This window comes from Oncorhynchus mykiss, chromosome 25 (assembly GCF_057628025.1).
Source record: "Oncorhynchus mykiss isolate SJ-2025 chromosome 25, ASM5762802v1, whole genome shotgun sequence".
Taxonomy (NCBI): Eukaryota; Metazoa; Chordata; class Actinopteri; order Salmoniformes; family Salmonidae; genus Oncorhynchus; species Oncorhynchus mykiss.
Genome location: NC_143046.1, coordinates 72,501,911 through 72,524,030, shown reverse-complemented (window position 1 = coordinate 72,524,030; position 22,120 = coordinate 72,501,911). Strand labels below are relative to the sequence as shown.

General features: G+C 43.4%; 1 pseudogene across 1 annotated transcript; it reads left to right on the top strand.

Annotated features, from left to right (window-relative positions):
- Window positions 1–127: 127 nt before the first annotated feature.
- Window positions 128–21,048, top strand: LOC110505714 (tyrosine-protein phosphatase non-receptor type 21-like; annotated as a pseudogene). The gene is made up of 15 exons (XR_016491554.1): window positions 128–535; window positions 3,127–3,194; window positions 3,303–3,373; window positions 4,211–4,298; window positions 7,681–7,769; window positions 8,481–8,568; window positions 9,323–9,402; window positions 9,506–9,701; window positions 11,655–13,236; window positions 13,730–13,861; window positions 14,741–14,959; window positions 17,780–17,908; window positions 18,060–18,294; window positions 18,502–18,662; window positions 18,891–21,048. The product of XR_016491554.1 is annotated as a tyrosine-protein phosphatase non-receptor type 21-like (transcript).
- The last annotated feature ends 1,072 nt before the right edge of the window (window positions 21,049–22,120 follow it).

Genomic DNA, 22,120 nt, shown 5'->3' with positions numbered 1-22,120 from the left:
AACTAGCTAGTTATTTACAGGGATTTTGTTAGGTGACGCCTGGAGAGAAGAGCCCGTTTTGACGCCGACGACGTGTACGTTAGCAATGCTAGTCTGCTTGCTAATTAGCTAGTTTGTTTACTAGTTTGTAGCTAGCCAGCTAACTAGATAACGTTACGTAGCCACACGTTTCGGTTGTTTTGGAAGCTTCTCTGATTTATAACAGTATTGGTAACGTGTTGCTTCAACTGAAGTTAGCTTGTTGGCTAACGTTGATACGGTCAATGAGCTTGCCAACGTGCTAATTTAGCTATAGTTAACGTCATCTACCTAGCTAACGTCAAATAAGATATGATAGACTGTCCGTCTCTACCATCTAACCTGTATTAAACGTTGTAATAGAATGTTGGGTATTAGCAAAAGTCGTTTATCTCTTTGTAACAAGAAAAATCTGGAGCTCACTGCATTGTCAAAAATCAATGTTGATCTGTTATTCCAGTGTAATGAACGTGTCCTACTGATAACTTTTGGATGGAGAACCATTGCTATCAAAAAGGTACAGAGTTATCGCAGCACATTCTGAAATCACTGACTGACTTGTACCAATAAATCAGATGCTCCCTGTCTAGCTAGCTAGCTAAATGGATTAACACTACCAATAAACTATTATCTCGAGGACAGATTCAATTTTGCGAGACTTTTACTTCTGGGTAACCGAGATTACAAATAAACTGTGTTCTTTAAAGGGCATATGTTTAATGTGAAGGGACCGTACATACATACCCCAACCAGAAACTCATGGTTTACAGGCAGCTGCCGCACTGCGCTAAAGGTTAGAGCTGCCGCTTTCAAGGAGCGGGACTCCAACCCAGAAATGTATAAGAAATCCCGCTATGCCCTCCGACGAACCATTACAGGCAAAGCATCAATACAGAACTAAGATCGAATCGTACTACACCGGCTCTGACGCTCGTCGGATGTGGCAGGCTTCTATTCAGCTTCTACCCCCAAGCCATAAGACTCCTGAACATCTAGTCAAATGGCTACCCAGACTATTTGCATTGACCCCCCCCCCCCCCCCCCCCGTCTCTACTCCACTGCTACTTTCTGTTATCATCTATGTATAGTTACTTTAATAACTCTACCTACATGTACATACTACCTCAAATAACCGGTGCCCCCGCACATTGACACTGTATCGGTACCCCCCTGTATATAGTCTCGCTATTATTCTTTCATTGCTGCTCTTTAAATACTTGTTACTTTTATCTCTTATTCTTATCTGTATTTTTTTTAAACTACGTTGTTGGTTAGGGGCTCATAAGTAAGCTTTTCACTGTAAGGTACACCTGTTTTATTCTGCGCATGTGACTAATAACATTTGATTTGGTTACGTCTTCCAATTGGCACTGGTGGTCAGGGATTGCAGGCTTTTCTTCCAGCCAAGCACACTACACAACTGAATCAGCCAAAAGCATTCCACATGGACCGAGTCATTATTCTGTCACGTGGGTCTAGTAGTGGTGATACACTGTATCATGCACAGGTGATACATGCACAGGTCAAGTGGACACACCTCTGCTAGGGACACACAGTGGACACATCCATGCTGTGATTCAGTATGCATCAGAATCTGACTCAGATGGCTTCTCCATTCATTTGGATTTTGTCCAAACTGTGAAGCCTAGACTAGAGGATAACCTTGTCGTCCATAAATCCCTTTTTTAAATAATAATATACACATACCGTTGAAAAGTTTGGGGTCACTTAGACATTTCCTTGTTTTTGAAAGAGCATTTTTTTTGTCCATTTAAAATAACATCAAATTGATCATAAATACAGTGCAGACATTGTTAATGCTGTAAATTACTATTGTAGCTATAAACGGCAGACTTTAGTTTTTTAATGGAATATCTACATAGGCAACAAGAGGCCCATTATCAGCAACCATCACTCCTGTGTTCCAATGGCAGGTTGAGTTAGCTAATCCAAATGTATCACTTTAAAAGGATTAATTGATCATTAGAAAACCTTTTTGCAATTGTGTTAGCACAGCTGAAAACTGTTGTGCTGATTTAAAGAAACAATAAAACTGTCCTTTAGACTAGTTGAGTATCTGGAGTATCAGCATTTGTGGGTTCGATTACAGGCTGAAAATGGCCAGAAACAACTTTTCTGAAACTCATCAGTCTGTTCTTGTTCTGAGAAATGAAGGCTATTCCATGCGAGCAATTGCCAAGAAACTGAAGATCTCGTACAACGCTGTGTACTAACCTCTTCACAGAACAGCGCAAACTGGCTCTAACCAGAATAGAAAGAGTGGGAGGCCCCGGTGCACAACTGAGCAAGAGGACAAGTACATTAGAGTGTCTAGTTTGAGAAACAGATGCCTCACAAGACCTCAACTGGCAGCTTCATTAAATAGTACCCACAAAACACCAGTCTCAACGTCAACAGTGAAGAGGTTGATTCTGAGATGCTGGCAAAGTTAAATCAGGCAGTGCAAGTTACTGGCCTGGGTGTTAACATAGCACAGCAACTGAGATCACTTACTAGTGCAACCCAGGTTCAAACTTCTGCTGCCCAACTGGCATAGCAAGCTAGAGCAAAATATCATCCCAGTAATACTGAACGTTTTGCGAAACCTACAAAGAATTTTCTGACTTAAAAATGCTCTGCTCAGTTTGCTTTTGGTTTTTGCTTGGGATATGAATTATTTTTACCTAGCTGCTGAGATTAGGGCTGGTGGGGGGCCTGGCTGGCAGGGCCATAGCTGTTTAGCTAGCATGACTAATGCCTGGCATACTCAACATAGTTGTGAATTTAGCTGGTGGGCAGACTGAGATTGCTGGTAACATTGGACCACTCCGGTTCCAGATGCTAAAGCAATTAGCCTGCTTTGTCATTGTATACTGAAACCGCTGAAAAAGCATCACGCCATTCTGAAAATCCATGCACGCTTTCAGTCTGCCCTGCACTAATTGCAGAAATAGACACATTACGGACTTTGACCTATTTAAAGAAAAGCTATCTGTTTTTTAAGTCAGGTTTTCACTTCTAGGAAAAGCATTACTGTACTGTTATTTACATGTATTCATCCAGTCTACAAAAAGTGTGGTTTGTATTTGATTATTTTGTGTGTTTCAGCTGACTTTGGAGACTTCAATCGTTATGATTCGCAGGAGTTTCTTCAGAAGTTTGTGCTGTTTCCTACCGTAAGAAGTTTTATTTATTTTTGACTTGCAGCTCAAAGTTAATGTTTTACGTCATGTCATATGTTCATGAATGCACAATGTAATCTGTGTTTCCCCATCTCTTTACAGGGATGGATCCAGGATGAGAGAGTACTGGAAGAGGCCACTCAGAGGGTGGCTCTGCTTTACCAGAACTACAGGTGAGAAACCTTCAGATGTTCATCCGCCTGATTTTTTTTTTCCATCCGTGGAAAAGAAGACATGACTTTCATTCTCCACAGAACCCCCCCCCCCCCCCCCCCTTCATATCTCCTGAGGCTGACATACACAGTGCCTTTAATTGATTCCAGGTTCCATACATGCATTTGGCAGTCCATGGTGCATCTATCTTATCTGTCCCCAATTAGCAGGCCCGCCAGGGTTCCTCGGCTGTTATTTACAGTCAGGTAGATAGATGAAAAGGCCCGAGCTGGGGCTGGCCTGGCACTAAGCCTGCTCACTCCTCCAGTCCAAGGCCAGCTGGTTTTCATCCCCCCCTATCCCTTCATCCCTCCATCCCAACCTGCAGGTTTCCAGCCTTCTGCTCATCCCCCATATGGGCTGTCTGGATAGATGGATAGCTGGAAAGAGCTGTTTAGATTAATACCTTGGCACTGGCTACAGGGGAGGTAGGTGTCAGTGGGTTCTGAAGGTGAGAGGTGAGGAGTTGACACTTGCCTTGATGTTGGTCTGTATGAAATGGTTTCATTGCATTGTGTGTCAAACGAGGTGCAGTGAGACATGAACTGAAGATGGAGGTGATGGGGGATAGAACATAGCAGCAGCTGATCATGCTGGTTGTTGAACTAGACTGACACCGGTTCAGTTTGCTGAGATGAAAGGTGTGAATATGCCATCAATTCTGTTTCAGAATGTGACCAAGTCTTTGTTCTCTCTGTTTGTGCTGGTTAATGGATTCTGGTATCTCCGTGTCTGCCTGCGTTGGAAATGTATATGGTTTATGTTAACTTCTATTGCCATATGTGTGTTTCTCTCAGGGGGTTGCATGCCCGAGAGGCTGAGGTGTTGTACATGCAGGAGGTGGAGAAGATGGAGGGCTATGGCCAGGAGAGTACCCCAATTAAGGTGAACAACTACACCAAACTACAGTAACTGCTCCCCCAAAGCCTCACTGCACTACTCCATTGCTATATCAAATACAATTTGTCATATGCGCCGAATATAGCAGGTGTAGACTTTACCATGAAATGCTTACTTACGAGCCCTTTCCCAACAATGCAGAGTTAAAAATAATTAAAAATTGGCTAAATAAAAAAGGAAATTGTAACACAATAAAATACGATAACGAGGCAAGGAGTACCATTACCAAGTCAATGTGCAGGGGTACGAGGTAATTGAGATATTATGTACAGTACCAGTCAAAAGTTTTAACACCTACTCATTCCAGGGTTTTTCTTTATTTTTACTATTTTCTACATTGCAGAAAATAGTGAAGACATCAAAACTCTGAAATAACACATGGAATCATGTAACCAAAAGTGTTAAATCAAAATGTATTTTATATTTCAGGTTCTTCAAAGTAGCCACCCTTTGCCCTGATGACAGCGTTGCACACGCTTGGCATTCTCTCAACCAGCTTCATGAGGTAGTCACCTGGAATGCATTTCAATTAACAGGTGTGCTATGTTTTAAAAGTACATTTGTGGAATTTCTTTCCTTAATGCGTTTGAGACAAAAAGTTGTGTTGTGACAAGGTAGGGGTGGTATACAGAAGATAGCCCTATTTGCTAAAAGACCAAGTCCATATTATGGCAAGAACAGCTCAAATAAGAAAATAGAAACAAACAGTCCATCATTACTTTAAGTCAGTCAATCCAGAACATTTCTATAACTTTGAAAGTTTCTTCAAGTGCAGTCGCAAAAAACATCAAGCGCTATGATGAAACTGTCTCTCATGAGGACCACCACAGGAAAGGAAGACCCAGAGTTGCATCTGCTGCAAGGACAAGTTCATTAGAGTTAACGGCACCTCAGATTTCAGCCCAAATAAATGCGAGTAACAGACACATCTCAACATCAACTGTTCAGATGAGACTGCGTGAATCAGGCCTTCATGGTCGAATTGCTGCAAATAAACCACTACTAAAGGACACCAATAAGAATAGACTTGCTTGGGCCAAGAAACACGAGCGATGGGCATTAGACAGGTGGAAATCTGTCCTTTGGTCTGATGAATCCAACTCTGAGATTTTTGGTTCCAACCGTCATGTCTTTGTGAGACGCAGAGTAGGTGAACGGAAACATGGAGGTGTGGGGGTGCTTTGCTGTTGACACTGTCAGTGATTTATTTTGAATTCAAGGCACACAACCAACATGGCTACCACAGCATTCTGCAGCGATACGCCATTCCATCTGGTTTGCGCTTAGTGGGACTATCATTTGTTTTTCAAAGGTACAATTACCCAAAACACACCTCCAGGGCTATTTGACCAAGAAGGAGAGTGATTGAGTGCTGCATCAGATGACCTGGCTTCCACAAGTACCTGACCTTAACCCAATTGAGATGGTTTGGATTGAGTTGGACCACAGAGTGAAGGAAAGCAGACAACAAGTGCTCAGCATATGTGGGAACTCCTTCAACACTGTTGAAAAGCATTTCTCATGAAGCTGGTTGAGAGAATGCCAAGAGTTATACAGTATACAGTATAACTTTAGACCGTCCCCTCGCCCATACCCGGGCGCGAACCAGGGACCCTCTGCACACATCAACAACAGTCACCCTCGAAGCATCGTTACCCATTGCTCCACAAAAGCCGCGGCCCTTGCAGAGCAAGGGGAACTACTACTTCAAGGTCTCAGAGCAAGTGACGTCACCGATTGAAACGCTATTTAGCACGCACCGCTAACTAAGCTAGCCGTTTCACATCCGTTACACACACCCCGCTTTTGACCTTCCTCCTTTTCCGCAGCAACCAGTGATCCGGGTCAACAGCATCAATGTAACAGTATAACTTTAGACCGTCCCCTCGCCCATACCCGGGCACGAACCAGGGACCCTCTGCACACATCAACAACAGTCACCCTTGAAACATATTTACCCATTGCTCCACAAAAGCCGCGGCCCTTGCAGAGCAAGGGGAACTACTACTTCAAGGTCTCAGAGCAAGTGACGTCACCGATTGAAACGCTATTTAGCGCGTACCGCTAACTAAGCTAGCCGTTTCACATCCGTTACATGAACAAAGCTGCCATTAAGGCAAAGGGTGGGTACATCGAAGAATCTCAAATCTCAAATATATTTTATAATGCTTATTTGGTTACTACATGATTCCATATGTGTTATTTCATAGTTTTGATGTCTTCACAATTATTCTACAATGTAGAAAATAGTAAAAAATAAAGAAAAACCCTTGAATGAGTAGGTGTGTCCAAACTTTTGACTGGTACTGTATATGTAGGTAGGGGTAAAAGTGACTGGGCAATCAGGATAGATAATATTATGTAATTTTAAAAAAATAATTTAACCAGGCAAGTCAGTTAAGAACAAATTCTTATTTGTTCCCAACCATTTACTCCCAATCACGGCCGGTTGTGATCCAGCCTGGATTCGAACCAGGGTGTCTGTAGTGACGCCTCAAGCAATTGAGATGCAGTGCCTTAGACCGCTGCGTCACTCGGGAGCCCAGCCTATAGACGAAGACAATCAACTGAGTAGCAGCAGTGTATGTGAAAGTGTGTGTGTGAGCTTTTGTAGTGTGTGTTGGAGTGTCAGTGTAGTGTGTGTGGGTAATGTGCATAGAGTCAGTGCAAAAATAAAAAGTGGGGTCAATGCAAATGGTCTGGGTAGCTACTTGATTAACTGTTCAGCAGTTATGGCGTAGGGATAGAAGTTTTTCAGGAGCCTTTGCGTCCCAGACTTGGTCCCAGGCGTGCCGGTACCGTTTGCCATGCAGTAGCAGAGAGAACAGTCTATGACTTGGGTGGCTGCAGTCTTTGATAATTTTTAGGGCCTTCCTCTGACAGTGCCTCGTATAGAAGTCCTGGATGGCAGGAAGCTCGGCCCCAGTGATGTGGACCATGATAGGTCCTTAGTGATGTGGACACCAAGGAACTTGAAGATCTCGACCTGCTCGACGTGAATGGGGGCATGCTCGGCCCTCTGTTTCCTGTAGTCCACGATCAGCTCCTTTTGTCTTGCTGATGTTGAGGGAGCGGTCTCACTGCCATAGCCTATAGGGAGGAGTTCAGAGACCTGTCTCATCGTCGTCATTGATCCCCAGTTCTAATGATTTTCTGTCAATACCTCTATTTGAACTGGATCAAGGAACAAATAATTTTTCAGTTAAAACATCAGCAGATTCTGGTACTGATATTCTGGGATATATTCATAAAAGGATGAATATAGATCACCCAGCACACACAGAACAAACAGGGCTCTGTGAGGTCCCCATTTTTCATTAGCTATAGGTCTTCAATTGAATCTTCTTTTCTATTTCCATTCCCACAGGACAGCCAAGGCACTGATATCCTCCTTGGGGCCTGCCTGGACGGCATCTTTGTCAAGTGCAAAAACGGAAGGCCACCCCTTGTATTCAAGTAAAGCTGTACAGAATTGTTTATTTTTATGCATAATAAAATTTTTTGTTGCTAATACCCCAGTCCTGCAGTATGATCTGCCTCTAAATATGAGCTGTCTGAATGAATCATGTCTGGTATTTGTGTGTCTGAAGCCTGTAGCAATGACTCTGCATATTGAGTCTGGTTCAGTCCACAGCTAGCTAGCTACTATTCTTAGATGGCGTGGAGGTCTCTTGCTATTTTCAGATGTGATGTTCAATAAATAGGGCCAGGGGGGTTCCTGACCATGTGACCTGGCAAGGAGAAACTAGGCCTCAGGTCACATGATCAGGAAAACCTCCTGACATTCTATCAGTGTTTCCCAATTCCTGTACCCCCAACAACACATGTTTTTGTTGTAGGCCCTGAAACTCACCTGATTCAACTCATTGGGGGTTGATTATTAGTTCACAATTTGAATCATGTTTGCTGTTGGGGTAATTGAGTTGGGAAAGACTAATCTATATAATAACTGAAATCTTGAATTTTACTAAGAGGAAGTCTCATTTTGTGTAGAATATCCTGGTCTAAATGCTACTAGCAGTGTTGAATGTAGACACTTCTCTTACTATTGAATCAGATATGGTTTCTATTTACGTCACTACCCTCCCACAGTCCAGTTCTAAATGTGACCACTGCCATGCCACTGCCTCATGCTCTCGCCCCTCTCTATTTTAATTGGCTGTGTAGGTGGAATGAAGTTAACAACATGACTCACAATAAGTCCTTCTTTGCCCTGGAGCTGGCCAACAAAAAGGAGAGCGTGCAGTTCCAGACTGTGAGTCTCAAACCACCACCACCACCACCACACACTGCAATGATCCTCTTCCCATTAAACACATGGTCCTTTAATCACACAGTGCATGCTGTGAGAATGTGTATTGACTTTTCAAGGTAAACACGCATGTATGTGTGCTTGTATGGTGGTAACTAAGTCCCATGCCTATAGGGTCAACAACCGCTGGCTAAAGCCCCATGCAGTTTGTTAGCAGTTTGATGTTATTCTTTATTAACACAGACCCCAAAGCAAATCGGGGGAGGAAAATCAATTCATTTGAGAAGGACAGATCATAGATGTTATGCTGGGAGGTAGATGGTCATTCTCCCCTGTCCTCAGTGATGCTCTCTAGTGATTCTCTCCTGTGTTTATCTCTCCAGAACAAAGGGACAGGAGGTAGTTTATAACCCAGCCCTAGCCTGTGGTTGACCAGTTTAGAAGTCCTTGCAGTACAACTGGGCCAATGGTCAAATAACAAGTATCCTATTTCAGACTCAATATATAGACAAATTCCTCCCATGTCTCTGACCCATTGATAAATAATTCCCTATTACAGAAAAAACACTATTTCCATTGATCGTTAATTCTATTGAATTCTCGTCCACATGACCTCTGGTACTCTGTCTCTGCGTTGTGTATTTCTCTTCAAAATATTCATAGAAGTTGTATTTGGGTTGGTGAATAAGTAGTGGACCACCACCTGCCCAGTGTACTGAATGTCTGAAATTGTAAATGCTTTCTTTCCCCTCTACAGGAAGACATGGAAACCTCCAAATACGTGTGCCGGATGTGTCTGGCCAGGCACAAGTTTTACAAGATTAACAAGAGCAGCCTGTAAGTGTGTCTCTCTCTTAATGAGTCTAGCCCAGTTCCTGTGTATGTGGAACTCTCTTTGCGTGTGTGTGCTCTCCTCATTCCTGTACCCTCTTCTCTCCAGAAAGGAGTCTGACCCCCATTCGCCTTCTGAGGGCTCCCAGGAGTCCATTCTCACTCTCTCCATTCCTCTCTTTCCTTTTCTGCCTTGTAACAACGCTGTCCGCAGCCACCCGCCTACAGTACAGGTCTCCTCAGAGCGCCAACACCCTCCCCTAAAAACCATCCAGAGCCTCCAAAACACCCTAGCTACATTTAAATGACGTGCACCAATAATCACCAATCCTCTCCTCACCACTTTTGAAACATTTTGTGTTTGGGCGAGGAAAGATGATGTACAGTGGGGCAAAAAAGTATTTAGTCAGCCACCAATTGTGCAAGTTCTCCCACTTAAAAAGATGAGAGAGGCCTGTAATGTTCATCATAGGTACACTTCAACTATGACAGACAAAATGAGGGAAAAAAATCCAGAAAATCACATTGTAGGATTTTTAATGAATTTATTTGCAAATTATGGTGGAAAATAAGTATTTGGTCACCTACAAACAAGCAAGATTTCTGGCTCTCACAGACCTGTAACTTCTTATTTAAGAGGCTCCTCTGTCCTCCACTGGTTACCTGTATTAATGGCACCTGTTTGAACTTGTTATCAGTATAAAAGACACCTGTCCACAACCTCAAACAGTCACACTCCAAACTCCACTATGGCCAAGACCAAAGAGCTGTCAAAGGACACCAGAAACAAAATTGTAGACCTGCACCAGGCTGAGAAGACTGAATCTGCAATAGGTAAGCAGCTTGGTTTGAAGAAATCAACTGTGGGAGCAATTATTAGGAAATGGAAGACATACAAGACCACTGATAATCTCTCTCGATCTGGGGCTCCACGCAAGATCTCACCCCGTGGGGTCAAAATGATCACAAGAACGGTGAGCAAAAATCCCAGAACCACACGGGGGGACCTAGTGAATGACCTGCAGAGAGCTGGGACCAAAGTAACAAAGCCTACCATCAGTAACACACTACGCCGCCAGGGACTCAAATCCTGCAGTGCCAGACGTGTCCCCCTGCTTAAGCCAGTACATGTCCAGGCCCGTCTGAAGTTTGCTAGAGAGCATTTGGATGATCCAGAAGTAGATTGGGAGAATGTCATATGGTCAGATGAAACCAAAATAGAACCAAGATCACTGGTGTTTCACCCAAATTAAATCTTTATTTGAGCTTAGTCATGCAACAATGCTTTGATTGCTGGATTATTTGAATGGGTATGTCCGTCCTAATTACAGGTTGACCGATTAATCGGAATGGCCGATTAATTAGGGCCGACTTCAAGTTTTCATAACAATCGGAAATCGGTATTTTTGGGCGCCGATTTGCCGAATGTTTTATTTATTTAAAATTTAAAAAAATATTTTTTATACCTTTATTTAACTAGGCAAGTCAGTTAAGAACACATTATTATTTTCAATGACGGCCTAGGAACGGTGGGTTAACTGCCTTGTTCAGGGGCAGAACGACAGATTTTCACCTTGTCAGAGAGAGACTGCCTGTTAACCAAATGCAGTAAGCCAAGGTAAGTTGCTAGGTAGCATTAAACTTATCTTATAAAAAACAATCAATCATAATCACTAGTTAACTACACATGGTTGATGATATTACTAGATATTATCTTGCGTGTCCTGCGTTGCATATAATCTGAATGAGCATACAAGTATCTGACTGAGCGGTGGACAGCAGCTCTTCGTTGTGTGTCAAGCATTGAGCTGTTTATGACTTCAAGCCTATCAACTCCCGAGATGAGGCAGGTGTAACCGAAGTGAAATGGCTAGCTAGTTAGCGCGCGGTAACTAGAGGGACGGAAGCTATACTGTTACACTGGCAATACTAAAGTGCCTATAAGAACATCCAATAGTCAAAGGTTAATGAAATACAAATGGTATAGAGGGAAATAGTTCTATAATTCCTATAATAACTACAACCTAAAACTTCTTACCTGGGAATATTGAAGACTCATGTTAAAAGGAACCACCAGCTTTCATATGTTCTCATGTTCTGAACAAGGAACTGAAACGTTAGCTTTCTTACATAGCACATATTGCACTTTTACTTTCTTCTCCAACACTTTGTTTTTGCATTATTTAAACCAAATTGAACATGTTTCATTATTTACTTGAGGCTAAATTGATTTTATTGATGTATTATATTAATAATTGGTATCGGTATCGGCGTTCATAATCATAAATCATAATCGGTCGACCTCTAGTCCTAATACTGTAGTTCTAACATTACCTTTTGTCTTATCTCTCTCCTATCTCTCAGACAACCTGTACATGAACAGTCAGCACGGCTGCTACTACCACTCCCAGACCCAGCCTGGACCGCTCACCACTCGAGTACGGCAACAGTGGCGTTGTGAACGGGCAGCTGCGTAACGGCAGCGTGTACAGCGCCTACAGCACCAGCTCCCTCACCAACCCCCAGCACTACATGCAGCCCTCGCCCATGTCCTCCAACCCCTCCATCACAGGAAGTGACATCACCCGACCTGACTACGTGCCCTCGCACCGCCACAGCACTCTCATCCCCCCCTCCTACCGCGCCACCCCGGACTACAATACAGTCATGAGGCAGAAGAACCAGGGAGGAGGGATGGTGCACGCCCACGAGCACCGCCAGAGCCTCTCCATGAGGAACCTGAACATTGGGAACTCGTACGCCTACAGCAGGCCCGACCCCCTGGTCTACAGCCAACCTGAGATCAGAGGAGAGCATGGTGGAGGAGGAACGCACCACCACTACCCTTTCCACCTAAATTCCAGCTTCCACAGCCCCTTCCCATAGTCCTACCCCACGGAGAGGAGGCCGGTGGCGCGGGCGGTCAGTGTGCCCGAGCTGACCAACATCCGGCTGCAGCAGGCGCAGGAGTACCCTGCGGCCAACATCATGAGGACCCAGGTGTACCGCCCTCCACCCCCTTACTCATACGGTGCCCGCACGCGGCCTGCTAACAGCATGCCAGCCCTGTCTCACCACCTGTACGTAAGCAACAGCAACCCGGACTTGATCACCATGCGTGCACCACTCTGTCCAGACCTTCCAGGAGGACAGCCTGCCTGTAGCCCACTCCCTGCAGGAGGTATCTGAACCCCTGTTCATGGCTGGACCCCCACAACACCACCCCCACCAACAAAACGCACACAAACGCAACTCCATTGAGATCGCCAGCCTGGCTTACAGCCTGGAGGGCATGAGGGTCAATGACACCCCCCTTCTGGCCCCGCATGGACCCTCCTCAAGCTCCCAGCTCAAAGTATTCCTGAGCGGACCAAGTCAGAGGACGGGGGAGAGGGGAAGGAGCACGTGCGCTACGGCCACCAGAAGTCCCTGTCGGACGCCACCATGTTGGTGCACAGCAGTGAGGAGGAGGAGTTTGAGGATGAGAGCGGACACCACACCCCCCAATCCCACGATGCACTATTGTCTGGGTTTGACCCGCAGCAGCTTCTAACCAATCTGGGCCAGATTCCCCTGGAGCCACCGCCCGCATATCCCATTGGCTCCCCCCTTGACCCTGTCTTGTCTGGCCTCCCGGCCTATCCGATGCACGCACTGATCCAGGAGGCGGAGCCGGTGTACCTGTTGGCGCATGGGCAGCCTGTCAGGATGGTTCCCTCTGTGTCTGACGGTGACATCAGTGGGCAGAACAAACAGAAGGCCAAGAAGGACTTCATCAAGAAGAGGCCCGTGTCAGACGTTCCTGCTGGGAAGAAACCCATCGATGGCCTGCCTCCTGCCGTGAGACTTGCCCCCTCTCTTCCGCCATAGTAGCTCCAGTTTCCGCTGCCTCACTCGCTGTGTAGTGTAGTTTTTTAAAAGTACATTTAATCACAATATTTGACTAGAGGTGTCAGTGTGTATTTCGTAGTTCAAGGAACAGCTGTTACCCAATCTTCATGTCATGGAGACTTCTTAATTTCTTTGTCAGTTAAGATATTTTTTTCCTCATAGCTAAGATGTCTGACATTTTGAATGATCTTCTCAATTACACCACAATGTCACACATCACGTAGTGGAATGTCCCAAAGGCCATTTCGACCAATATCAAACACTCTCTGTTGGTCAGGTGACTTAACATGTGACAGGAATGTGGCTGGCGACCGCAATAGCTGGTCCGGTAGCATTCCACAGAAAGGCATAACCAGGCTATGTCGTTTCTGTCCTTCCCCCTCATCTCCCTCTCTGACACTGTCAACTTCACTCACTCTCTCTCTGTCCTCTGTAACACCAGAGCATGAAGAAGCGGATTGAGCTGAAGAAGATGGGTCCTCTGAAGGTGGCAGCCCTCAACGGCCTGACCCTGTCCAGGCTGCCACTGCACCAAGGGGGCAAGGAGAAGCCTGAGACCTCCAACGACGAGAGGGTAGGCACTGGCATTGTTCTAGGCTGGTGTTGTCCCTTTAACACTGTTTGCTAAATGGGGTTTATTTTATGCTTCGTTTTAGGAGGAACCTCTTCAACATTTCTTGTGTGATTTGGTTTGCAGCTAGAGAGACTGGTTTTGTAACCACCTATGCTCAGAGGCCCTGTGGTATTTTACATGAACAGTATTATAGAGAAGGTTTGCTCTAGCGGTGGATACTGTAATGTTTTCTGTAGAATCTAGACATTGATACTGCTTTACATTTGCAGAGTTTTGGATTTGATTGCCAAACAGAATAGCAGGCAGACAGAGTAATGTTTTATCCAAATGTTATTGTCTTGCATCTATTGCAGAACATAAGACTTAGTTAATGGAGCTCAAAACAGTATGTTATTTAAAACAGAACAAAAAGGTGTTGAATGGTAGTGATGAAATAGAACAGTTCTACCAGGATAATATTGTCCTACTTTTTTATATCAGTTTTAGTTGAAACTCCTGAATGTGTTAGTTGGTGCACCATTTGTTTGTTCAATCAGAATTCAGATACTACTACGCTGTTTCCAGCTATTGTTAACTCAAAATGACACACCGACTAGGTTCCAGTTTAACAACGTTTACGTGACCGTATTACCACTAAACATAGTCGCCATCACACTCCAGGCCAGGTCCATCTCCAGTGACACTTCTTCGCAGGCGTACTAATCAGAGTGATAGCACTGTAATAACAGCAATGTAGGGGACCTTAACAGCTGTCAGGAAAATTTACTTTATTTCTTGCAGAGTTACTCACAACACTGTAGCATTTCAATCATTTTATACCTACCGGAACAATTCCAGGTCTCTGTCATTAACCCTTGTCTGTGTGTCTCTCTCTCTCAGTGTAAGGAGCTGCAGCAGCGTATGGAGCAGGGCATGGTGTTCCAGGAGTACGAGCAGGTGGCCAAGCGGTGTCCGGCAGGCGTCTGCAGCATCGCCAAGCTTCCCGAGAGTGGCGAGAGGAACCGCTTCCAGGACGTGCTGCCCTACGACGACACGCGTGTGGAGCTGGCGCCCAGCAAGGAGAACAACACTGGCTACATCAACGCCTCGCACATCAGGGTAATGGACACACTAATACCCTTTTCACAGTACCATGCCGACCCGAACCCGACCATGCTGGCTTGGATATTTTCTCCCCGCCTCCCCGTCTTTTCCTGCATGGTTCCAGCATTTTATGGTGGATGCATAACTAGTCCAGAGTAGTATGGCTTTGATTGGCTCCATAGTGCGAACCAACCCAGTGAACCGACAGTGATAGCTAGAAACACCATGGTAGTAAAAATAATGGCCTGCCCAGCATTTTTATACACGACCCTAAGCATGATGGGTTGTTAATTGTTTAATTAACTCAGGAACCACACCTGTATGGAATAGAGGTCGACCGATTATGATTTTTCAACGCTGATACCGATTATTGGAGGACCAAAAAAAGCCGATACCGATTAATCGGACGATAAAAAAAAAAAAATGTATTTGTAATAATGACAATTACAACAATACTGAATGAACACTTATTTTAACTTAATATAGTACATCATTAAAATCAATTTAGCCTCAAATAAATAATGAAACATGTTCAATTTGGTTTAAATAATACAAAAACAAAGTGTTGGAGAAGAAAGTAAAAGTGCAATATGTGCCATGTAAGAAAGCTAATGTTTAAGTTCCTTGCTCAGAACATGAGAACATATGAAAGCGGGTGGTTCCTTGTAACATGAGTCTTAAATATTCCCAGGTAAGAAGTTTTAGGTTGTAGTTATTATCGGAATTATATGACTATTTCTCTCCATACCATTTGTATTTCATTAACCTTTGACTATTGGATGTTCTTATAGGCACTTTAGTATTGCCAGTGTAACAGTATAGCTTCCATCCCTCTCCTCGCTCCTACCTGGGCTCGAACCAGGAACACATTGACAACAGCCACCATCGAAGCAGTGTTACCCATCGCTCCACAAAAGCCGCGGCCCTTGCAGAGCAAGGGGAATAACTACGCAGGAAAGTGCTGTTTGAATGAATGCTTACGAGCATGCTGCTACCTACCATCACTCAGTCAGACTGCTCTATCAAATCATAGACTTAGTTATAACATGATAACACACAGAAATATGAGCCTTAGGTTATTAATATGGTCGAATACGGAAACTACCATCTCGAAAACAAGACGTTTATTCTTTCAGTGAAATACGGAACCGTTCCGTATTTTATCTAACGGGTGGCATCCATAAGTCTAAATATTGCTGTTACATTGCACAACCACCAATGTTATGTCATAATTACGTAAAATTCTGGCAAATTAGGCAGCCTAAACTGTTGCATATATCAAATCAAATTTATTTGTCACATACACATGGTTAGCAGATGTTAATGCGAGTGTAGCGAAATGCTTGTGCTTCTAGTTCCAACAATGCAGTAATAACCAACGAGTAATCTAACCTAACAATTCCAAAACTACTACCTTATACGCACAAGTGTAAAGGGATAACGAATGTGTACATAAAGATATATGAATGAGTGATGGTACAGAACTATACACTGACTCTGCGTGCAATGAACGCAAGAGAAGTGACACAATTTCACCTGGTTAATATGGCCTGCTAACCTGGATTTATTGTAGCTAAATATGCAGGTTTAAAAATATATACTTCTGTGTATTGATTTTAAGAAAGGCATGGATGTTTATGGTTAGGTACACATTGGAGCAATGATACGCACCGCATCGATTATATGCAACGCAGGACATGCTAGATAAACTAGTAATATCATCAACCATGTGTAGTTAACTAGTGATTATGATTGATTGATTGTTTTTTATAAGAAAAGTTTAATGCTAACTAGCAACTTACCTTGGCTTACTGCATTCGCGTAACAGGCAGTCTCCTCGTGGAGTGCAATGAGAGGCAGGTGGTTAGAGCGTTGGACTAGTTAACTGTAAGGTCGCAAGATTGGATCCCCCGAGCTGACAAGGTGAAAATCTGTCGTTCTGCCCCTGAACAAGGCAGTTAACCCACCATTCCTAGGCCGTCATTGAAAATAAGAATGTGTTCTTAACTGACTTGCCTAGTTAAATAAAGATGAAATAAAGGTGTAATTATTTTTTTTTTAAACGGTGTCCAAAAATACCGATTTCCGATTGTTATGAAAACTTGAAATCGGCCCTAATTAATCAGTGGACCTCTAGTATGGAAGCACCTGCTTTCAATATACTTTGTATCCCTTATTTACTTGTGTTTCCATTATTTCGGAAGTTACCTGTACATACACCATACATTTATGAATGTCTTTGCTCTATTGCAGTGTTTCCCAGGTTAGGGTTAACTTCCCAGAAATGCCTCCTCTCCGCTTGTTCTTCATTCCAGATGACTGCTGATGGCTTAGGACTTTATGCAGTCATTGTCTCTTTGATAAGCATTTTAAACAGTGAGTCAGGGTGTTTTCAGCACTGTTATTTATATGACTGATCAACATAAATGTCAGGTTCACTCTTCAGCAGAAATATATAGTGAGCAATATGTTTGGAACATCAAATCCCAATAAAATCAGTGTTGAATTGCAATACATATAGAATTGTGAGCAGTGTAATACGTATCCGCACCTAAGTATCGTGCTAATATCGTATTGTGAGTGGCATGCAATGAATGAGATGTTTCTGCATTTCATTTTCAATACATTTGCTAAAATGTTTACAAACATGGTATTACTTTGTCATTTTGGGGAATTGTGTGTAGATGGGTGAGATTACATTTTTTATCCATTTTGAATTCAGGCTGTAACACATGTGGAATCAGTCAAGGGGTTTGAATACATTCTGAAGGCACTGTAAATGCTTTTACAGTGGTTGAGGTCACTTATAACCATCTCTCCTCTGGCGTTTCCTAGATCATGGTGGGCGGAGACGAGTGGAGGTACATCGCCTCCCAAGGCCCTCTCTCCAACACCTGTCAGGACTTCTGGCAAATGGTGTGGGAGCAGGGCGTGGCCATCATTGCCATGGTTACAGCTGAAGAGGTGTGTGTGTGTGTTACACTGGACTTTATTATGTCTGTATGTCCATGGTGTGTTACTGTTATTGTATGACCTCAGATCTAGGATACTGCCCTGTAAGCAATAACATTACCCTTTGACCCTGGCAAACCTTTGGCCTCTAACCCCTTTGCAGGAGGGTGGCAGGGAAAAGAGTTTCCGCTACTGGCCACGGCTCGGCTCCCGCCACAACACAGTGACGTATGGACACTTTAAGATCACCACACGCTTCAGGATGGACTCAGGCTGCTACGCCACCACAGGCTTGACGATAAAACACGTGCTGACGGGCCAGGAGCACACTGTGTGGCACCTGCAGTACACAGACTGGCCCGACCACGGCTGCCCTGAGGACTTCAAGGGCTTCCTCTGTGAGTGGATCAGTTGGAGTAACGTGTATTCAAACCAGGAAGTCCCTTTAAGAAATCTCTATTCCAAGGGAGAGCAGGTCAAGAAGGCAGTTCCAGTCAAAGTTAAATGAGTGTTCAGTGATACATTGAGATTGTGTTGTAAAAGCCTATTTTTATTTAGTTCAGTTAATAGAATCAATCATTCTCTTATTTCAATGTTTTCCCCAGCGTACCTGGAGGAGATCCAGTCAGTGAGGAGACACACCAACAGCACCAGCGACCCAAAGAACACCAACCTGCCTGTGCTGGTCCACTGTAGTGCTGGAGTGGGCCGCTCCGGGGTGGTCATCCTCTCTGAGGTCATGATCGCCTGTCTGGAACACAACGAGGTAAACACCTAACTAACGTCTACATGTATATTACATTACTGGGCTATGTAGAAGGCCTAAAAATGAATAAGGTCGCCAGGATTGAAACCTAGTCTATTCCATCAGGAATGTAGGTAGGCATTGATCACATCTCACCACAGTTTAGATCATTAGGCCCATTAACCAATCCAATAACATACTCCTTTTGTAAACCCCTGTTTGTGGCCTGTTTCCACCTCTTTCCTCCAGATGCTGGACATCCCGACCGTTCTCAACATGCTCCGGCAGCAGCGTATGATGATGGTGCAGACCATCTCTCAATACAGCTTCATTTACAAAGTTCTAATCCAGTTCCTCCGCAACTCCAGGCTTATCTAAGTCTAAACCTCAGCCCCACTCAAACATTTGTTTTGGGGCACGAGGTACCAATATTCTCCAAGTTTCCTCAATGCTCATGCCAAACTTCAGTGCGTTGGAGCAACTGTGGCCTCTGGCTCCAAAAAGGGCGGTGCTAGCAGATGGCCCTTTTTCAAAGTGTTAATGGAGGCGAGACTGCAACCTGAGGAAAGGATCACAGGACTTTGTGTGTGTCCCTCTCAAACAGTATTATTGAGATTTCACAGTGGAGTTTTTACACTAAACGATTACTGACATGAAACACAGCACTTTTTCAGTACAGTACGTAGCTGTATATAGTGAAACCATGTTGAAGTTGCAATTAGAATCTAAATCAGATTTTTTGCATATCAGTATAATTACAGATCCATTTTTTTGTCGATTTTTCCGATGTGCACACTGGATGATGTTTTTTACAATGAAGGACTTGACTAATGTTTTGATTTAGAATTTAGAAAGAACTTAAAATCACTCTTGATTACATTGGACTGCTGTTGTCTGCTTGACCATGGAAGATGACAAAGATTTCATTTTTCAAATGAAATCTATCTTCGGTGCAGTGCACTTGCATCTGAGGAGTGTAGAAGTGTTGCCATATTCCCCTTGTGGTGGTTTAGGATTTCTCCTTTGCTCTTCTATTTGACCTAGTAATAGGCCTGACACAGACCATTATTTTGATTCACAAGAGGAGTTCATTTTATGATGTTGCACACATGGTAACAAAAAAAACACTTTGAGGAAACCTGGGTCTTTGTAACCAAAGAGCTGTAGTCATTCAATAGCCACACACATGTTGAGTTTTTAAGCTTGATTATCTAAATATGATAAATCATTAAAATAACTTTGTTTACATATCGGGGGGGGGGGGGGGGGGGGGGGGGGGATAATTGTATTCTTTTAACATACACACACCAAATTATGAAACAAGCATTGGATTTTTTAAATTCCGTAAAGTAACTGTGGAAGAGGTGAAAAGCCACCGGGGTCTGCCAACTTGGATGGAAAATTGCTGAGGATAATAGTGGACGATATTGCCACATCTTCAATTTAAGCCTACTAGAAAGTGTGCCCTCAGGCCTGGAGGAAAGCAAAAGTTATTTCCCTACCTAAGAATAATAAAGCCCCCTTGACTGGCTCATATAGCTGACCAATCAGCCTGTTACCAACCCTTAGTAAATGGTTGAAAAAAAATGTGTTTGACCAGGTACAATGCTATTTTACAGTAAACAAATTGACAAGACTTTCAGCACTCTTATAGGGAACAAGCACAGCACTTATACAAATGACTGATTGGCTGAGAGAAATTGTGGGGGCTGTTTTGATAGATGTCAGTGTGGCTTTTGACATAGATCATAGTCTGTTGCTGGAAAAATGTGTTTTGGCTTTACACCCCTTGTTATATTGTGGATAGAGTTACCTGTCCCAACAAAACACACAGAGGTATTTAATGGAAGCCTATCCAACAAAATCCAGGTAAAATCAGGAATTTCCCAGGGCAGCTGTCTAGGCCCTTTTACTTTTTTCAATCTTTACTAATGACATGCAACTGGCTTTGAGGACAGCTAGTGTGGCCATGTATGGGATGACTATAAACGTCAGCTACCACAGCGAATGAAATGACAGCAACACTTAACAAAGACCTGCAGTTCATTTCAGAATGGGTGGCAAGGAATAAGTCCTAAATATTTCAAAAACTAAAGGCATTGTATTTGGGACAAATCATTCACTAAACCTCAACTAACTCTTGTAATGAATAATGTGGAAATTGAGCAAGTTGAGGTGACTAAACTGATTGGAGTAACCCTGGATTGTAAACTGTCATGGTCAAAACATTGATACAACAGGAACTAAGATGGTGAGAAGTCTGTCTATAATAAAGCACTGCTCTGCATTCTTAACAGCATGTGCGCAACCATGGGGCAAAACAGATGAGGTTGGTTTAGATTGTTGACATGCAAACTATATTTTGTCTCCAATGTTTATTGAAAACATAAATACATTTGCACAATGACCACTTGTCTCTCAAATACATCATTACAGTTGTTGGTTAGCTAGCTAGTGAATTTGAGCTGTATTAGTATTGACATGAATTCAGTCAAAACACCTCAAAACAAGACATGGTATCAATAACAACCTGAAACGAGCCACTTACGATTTCCCACATGGTAGTTTCTTGTCATTCTTGCTAGCAATCTGGCCATCCAGAATCACAAAAACAGACTGACTTCTGCCCCAATGGATGTGTGCGCATAGTTTTCATGACATTGTTAGCCAACCCATCTATGGAGACATAACATGCAGTTTGAGCTACTCCAGGAAGTGACTTTGCAGACTAGCACAGTGCTGTCTCCCTCATTGAGTAACTCAAGTTGAAGGCCGACCGGGGTACTGCAAGCTGCCATTAGCAACAAAATGATCCTTAACTTATTGTATGCAATTTAAAAAATAATCGGTTTAAGATCATACATTGAGCGTATTAGATGCAATTGTTGGCATCATGATAGACTTCAAAAAAGTGATTTATTTACACAAAGATCACGAAGACATTTTTCCATTCACTTATGTGGGATACTGTTTTCGGCTAACATAGCCTGCAGTACCGCAGTCGGCCTTGAACTGCCATGGCTTCAAAGAGAAGGGGCAGTTCTCCCCTAGTCCACCTACAAATGCTTATCCAAGATGTTACACTGAACACACTGTGCCCTAAGTACATGCCATTCTAGCCATAGTACCTGAATAGTACTAAGGGGATTGTTTTGAAGGTGCAGTTGAAATTAATTGCTTTCAGAGTTTCAGAAAGTGTATGGACTGTCATTGATTTCCTTATGAGGACCATCTAGTAGAGCAGGAATGACCGCCAGTTGCCGATCTCTGATATAGGCCCATCTGGAGAAAATCATCTGCAATCATCTTCTCATAAACCATTCATCAGATTCACTCCAGACATGGTGCCATGAAATTTGTTATGTAAACCATATGTATATGTCCTTAGAAGCTGTGTGAATATAAAGTCTCTGCAGCCTTAGATGGCAGCACTATAGATGTCATTGGCATCAGTGGATACTAGAGCAATAACTTGATCA